Raw genomic sequence first — 6,000 nt, 5'->3', positions numbered from 1 at the left:
CCTGGGTATACCAAGGCGCTCGCCTAACACGGGTGCGGAGAGGGCGCCTGGGAGCGATCTCGTCGATGGCTGAGGAGAGCCGGACATGCCAGTCCTCCACCAGCTCATCCAACGAACCGCCAGAGGGCCTCGGATCCCGCAGAGCCATCTGAAGCCGCATAGGGTCCATTTGGCGCCGCGGGCGAGCATAAATCTGCTCGCCGCCTAAACAGGGTTGGGGTGGAACCCTCAGACGGGCCTTCAGGGCCTGGTGGTCCGACCATGGCACTACCTCAGCGGTAATCCGGTCCACCTCCACCCCCGCCGCGAAGATCAAATCGAGCGTGTGACCAGCCCAATGCGTGGGAGCCGAGACAAGCTGAGAGAGTCCCAGCGTCGCCATGGACGACACCAGGTCCGTAGCCCGGCTGGAGGCCGCGTCCTCGGCATGGACGTTGAAGTCACCCAAGACAATCAGCCTAGGGTGCTCCAGCGCCCAGCCTGATACGGCCTCCAGCAGGGACGGCAGGCTACTAGCTGGTGCGTTAGGCGGTCGGTACACCAGCCAGATTGCCAAACTCTCCTCAGCCCCCAGCATCGCACCGACACATTCCACGCCCTCAATCTCCGCTGGCGGAAGTGCCCTGAAGGAGTAAGCCTCCCGAATGAGGATAGCCACTCCTCCCCCCCGCCCCCGAGTCCGTGACTGGTGAAGGACCGAGAACCCTGGTGGGGTCAGCTGGACAAGAGCTACTGTTTCTCCCTCCTGCACCCAGGTCTCGGTCACACACGCCAGGTCTGCATGTTGATCTTGGACAAAGTCCCGAAGGGTTGTAGCTTTGTTAGGGTTAGTTAAAGGTTTCCCTTGCTCAAAAGCCAGTCGAATCCAACTCTAGGGGGCGGTGCTCATCTATTTCCAAGCCGAAGAGCCAGCGCTGTCCGAAGACGTTTCCGTGGTCATGTGGCCGGCATGACTAAATACCGAGGCACACGGAACACTGTTACCTTCCCACTGAAGCCGTACCTATTTATCTACTTGCAATTTCTTGCTTTCGAACTGCTAGGCTGGCAGGAGCTGGAGCCAAAGACAAGAGCTCACTCCATCACGTGGCACTAGGGTCTCGGATTATATTATTAACTCCCCTCCCACATACACAGTGTTTTCCCTTCCCTTATTTCAATATTTTTCTGCAATCATGAAAGCAATCTTTTTCCCCCCTAAAGGGATGGTGGTGCTTAAAATGCCCAAACTGTTTTGGGGCCTACATCAACCTGCATGTGGCCTATCCACTGTCCTAATGGAATATACTAACTTTGTTGAACATATAAACAACTCAGCCTTCTATAAATTTACTTATGGAAAGCAATTTTGTTATTAAAAGGTATTAACAATTACCAGATAAAAATTTAGATTGCAAATTATAATCTAAGAAACAAGGACTACTCCTTGGAAAAACTATTTGGAGTTCTTGCACTATTATTGTTTAGTTAGACATAAAACTTCCAAGCTCTGATGAGATCTGGCTAGTCTAGGCTATTCAAGCATCAGGAACAAGGTCTTAATACCCACTAAAAGGCATGAGGAAGCCAATATTCTGGACTCCTCTAGCACAGTAGCTCATAAACAATACTACGAGGATGACAGAATACCTGATTCGAAGAAGATGTATGACGAAGGTGATGAAGGTTTATGCAAATACTACAGTTTTTCAGAAGGGGGGGGGGAAGGGTGTAGCCAGCTAAGAAAATTATACTTCTGATTAACCGCTATTTAGGTAAACCTGCAGCTTACCCAGCCCTCAAGGTTCATGTTGGTTAGCAGCAATATATCCTAATCTCATTCAGCTTCACATCTTCATTCCCAATTTCACGGCAAAGTAGACAGCTCACTTCCACATTAATATCACAACATTAAATTGCTTTAAGGAACCTTGGATGGGACAGCCACTCACTAAATTAAACAGAGTTTTATGGGGAACAAATATATTATCACGCTAAACACACATAATGTGCACATTTATTAGTCAAGCTAAAGTAAGGGTTGTTTTTTTAAAAAAATACATTAGTTACTCCCTGTCCCCACTCAGATTGTCCTTGACAATTTATTTCACTGGTCAGCAGAATTCTCCAGCAGAGGGAAGAAGCTCTGCACTAACAAAAGCAGCTGTGCTCTGAGATCAGTGCATTAAAAAAAATCTCAGTGCAACATTCCTCTCAGCAAAAAAAAGAATGTCCGCTTCATTAGAACTTTATGAAGAAAAGCTGTTGTTGGTGGCACTGTTTTCCTAGCCACTGCCCATATCAAAGAAATCGCAACTCTTAAACTTGAAGACAAAAAAAAATCATTACAAAGAAACAGGATTACAAATGACTGGGCAGCAGGTACTTCCTACAAGCAAAGGCATTCAACGAGCAGGCATAGGAAAGGCAGCCATATACATCGGGTACCACGCATCTTTGGGTTTTGTGCGCATGTTTCTATTAATGAAGTTACGCACTAAATAAAACCAGTGAGGCCCTAAACTACAAAGCCCACAAAGGACTGAGGGGGCAAAAAGGCTTTTGGCCTGGGGGCTATTCTTGATTACTGCCAGTACCATCCTAAGCAGACCTTTCTAAGTCCATTGAGGTCAATGGCCTCAGAAGGGTGTAACTAGCCTCAGGATGGCACTGTGCAGTTGGCAGTGAACACAGATTCCGGCTTTCTGAGGAGATGAGCCTCACAAGAGTTGCTGTTGTTCAGTCGCACAGTCGAGTCCGACTCTTCGCGACCCCATGAACCAGTTCACGCCAGGCCTTCCTGTCTTCCGCCGTCCTCTGAAGTTTGCTCAATTTCATGTTCGTTGCATCTATGACACTGTCTAACCATCTCATCCTTTGCCGTCCCTGTCTTCTTTGACCGTCAATCTTTCCCAGCATCAGGGTCTTCTCCAGTGAGTGCTTACATTACCACAAAAGCCTCATGGTCTTTACACCCCTGCCTTCCAGGCACAAAGTGACCTATTAAAGAACTGAATTCTTTGTGTGTGTGTGTGCGCGCGCATGTGTATAAACACACATACATACACAGACTTGCATGCCTGGAAGTCATGGTGACTTCTGGTGACCCCTACTGGGGGCCTGGACATTTTTCAGAGAGGTGGCTGCCTTTGTGTCCTGAGCCCCGGTATTCCTTGAGGGTCCCCCATCCAAGTACTTGCCAGGGCTGGCCCTGCTTTGCTTCTGAGGTCTGACAAGATCAGGCTTGCCTGGGCTATCCAGGTCAGGGCCAATGAGCCGAATTCTTAAAGCTCTGAAAATGCCCCCCCCCCCAATACCTAATTTGAATGAAAGTGCACAGAGAGGTCTCCTCTGGAGTTACGTACAACTATAAAAGCTTGAGTCCAAGTCTGACTGCTTTTTGGCTGAAATATGATGTAGCTTGGGGGTATTGTTGGGGCATGGAAAGTTTAAATGTAATTTAAAAAACAAAACAAAAAACTTTACTTAATTTGTGGGTGATTTAATTTTTCCTTAACCCACAATTTCTGTTTGAGAGTAGTATATGGTAGTAGTACACCACCGTTGGAAGTGCCCATTTTCTAACAGGCAATTTGGTGTGAGGTGCTGGAATGTAAGAAGAGTGCCGCTGATCACACCAGTGGTCCCTCTAGCCTGGCACACTGTTTCACACAGTAGACAGCTGGTTGCAAACAGATGCAAAGATTGCATTCATTCTGGAAAGCTAGCTGAGTGTCTCCCCAAATGTATGAGTAGCAACCCCTGTGGCCAGTGGCAGTCTGAGAGGTGAAAAGATCAAGTGCAGCTGCTGGATCTAGAGAACACCAAGGGAAAGCCAGAAATAAGACCAAGGGCTGAGTAGCGGGAAGCGTATGGCCTGGGCAGCTATGCGAGGGGAAGGTATCCTATTAGGCCTTTGGTTTGAGTGGGGTCAGGAGTTTGGAGGGCAGAGGTTAAGTAGGTGGGGCAGGGCCAGTTATTGGGCTAGGCCCTTAAAGGCAGTGGTGCTGCAAAGGTGGGAGGTGGCCAAGAAGAGAGAGGGATGGGGACCACTTTTTTCACGTGCCACAAGTATTACATTAGCTTTACATAACTAGGGAAACTGTCATCAACAATTACAGCAGTTGCGAATGTAGAAAAGAGTAAGAGTCCAGTAGCGTCTTAAAGACTAACAAAATTTGTGGTAGGGTATGAACTTTCATGAGTCACTACTCACTCCTTCAGTTGTGAATGGTTACTGTCTTTTTATCTCAAACACGCAATGGTTGCAGGTATCTGTAATGGTTCAGAGCAAAATCCGAAGGGATGGGATCCAACAATCCATCAGAGGAGTGTGCTGGCAAATCTGGATCTTTCCCTTGTCCCCTCCCCCCAGCTGTCCTTTCCGATTTCACTGCCTTCCCTCTTTTCAGTGTGGCCCTCCCAGCCCATGTGGGTTCTCTAACCCCAAGAATCTGTTTTCCTGGGACCAGAGATAGGAGGAGATAACAAGGGAACGATTTGTGATCCTTGCACCCATGGACCTTAGGTAAAGGTAAAGGTTTCCCTTGCTCGAAAGCCAGTTAAATCCGACTCTAGGGTTGCGGTGCTCATCTCCGTTTCAAAGCTGAAGAGCCAGCGCAGTCTGAAGATGTTTCCATAGTAATGTGGCTGGCATGACTAAACGCCAAGGCGCACAGAACACTGTTACCTTCCCACCGAAGCAGTACCTATTTATCTACTTGCAATTTCTTGCTTTCGAACTGCTAGGTTGGCAGGAGCTGGAACCAGAGACAGGAGCGCACTCCGTCATGCGGCACTTGGGTCTCAAACTGCTGAACTACCAACCTTCCAGCCTGCAGTTCAGCGTCTTAACCACTTGAGCCACCACAGCTCCAGTCCATGGACCTTTTTGTTGTTGTTCAGTCGCACAGTCGAGTCCGACTCTTCGCGACCCCATGGACCAGGTCACGCCAGGACCTCCTGTCTTCTGCTGTCCTCTGAAGTTCACTCAATTTCATGTTCGTTGCATCTATGACACTGTCTAACCATCTCATCCTTTGCCGTCCCTGTCTTCTTAGGACCTTAGGATCTAGTTAAAAAGCAAAGCAAAAAACTTGTATAAAGACCAGCCAAAGACACAAAAAAATAGTGTGCAGGATTTGAGTTCTCCATCTTTTTCCAGCTGGATGTCAAAAACTCCCCCCCCCTTTTGGGTATTTTTATATGTGCATGTGTATGTGTGTGCATGTTTGTACACCTGGAAGTCATGGAGATCTTTGGTGCCCGTGTGTGAACCTGGAAGTCATGGTGACCTCTGGTGACTGACCCTTACTTAACTGGGGGCCTGTAGGATATTCGGAGAGGTGGTTGAAGAAAATCTGCCCCTGGCCTCCCACCTCTGGTATTTCAAGGAGGTCTCCCATCCAAGTACTTGCCAGAGTCAACCCTGCTTAGCTTTTGAGATCTGATGAGATCGGGCTTGCCTGGGCTATCCAAGTCAGGGCGATGTCAAAAACAAACAAAATGGGGAGGGGTCAAAAAGATAGATATTTCAGGCCTCAAGTTCATGACCTGTCTAGAAAACTAGGAAGATCTGAACAGAAAGCGGTGTTGTTTTTTTATTTAATACTTTTTATTGTTTTCCACACCATGTTTAAACAAAACACCATCTACACACCGCCACTAAGAAAAACAACAACAACAACAACATACAAACATAGACCCTATCACAACAAATCAGATCTCCTCCTTCTTCTTCTTCCATAAGTCTTCTAGCTATAACCTCAGTTATGTTCCAGCCATTTATACACTTGTGACCAAACATTCTGAAAAGCTGTATTCATGTTTCCCTTCATTTTTTACGGTGTTGAGTGGATCTGGTATCAGGTTGTACTTCCAACCTTCTGGGATGAACAACAGGGAGGTAAAATGGCAGCCTCTGACTGACAATATAAAAACTAGTTGTTAAACAAATGCCTTTATTCCATCAAATTAATCTCCAGCATTGCTAATATAATTACCACCACATTTCCCCTCTAC

At 47.2% G+C, this 6,000-nt stretch overlaps 1 protein-coding gene across 1 annotated transcript in view; it reads right to left on the bottom strand.

Moving 5' to 3' along the window:
- Positions 1–6,000, bottom strand: part of TTC7B (tetratricopeptide repeat domain 7B) — a 151,814-nt gene that overhangs the window by 21,220 nt on the left and 124,594 nt on the right. The gene's annotated exons all lie outside the window — the stretch shown is intronic.

The sequence above is a fragment of the Gekko japonicus genome, unplaced genomic scaffold (assembly GCF_001447785.1).
Source record: "Gekko japonicus isolate JY-2015 unplaced genomic scaffold, Gekko_japonicus_V1.1 scaffold1035, whole genome shotgun sequence".
Lineage (NCBI taxonomy): Eukaryota > Metazoa > Chordata > Lepidosauria > Squamata > Gekkonidae > Gekko > Gekko japonicus.
This window is presented reverse-complemented; position numbering and strand designations above follow the sequence as displayed.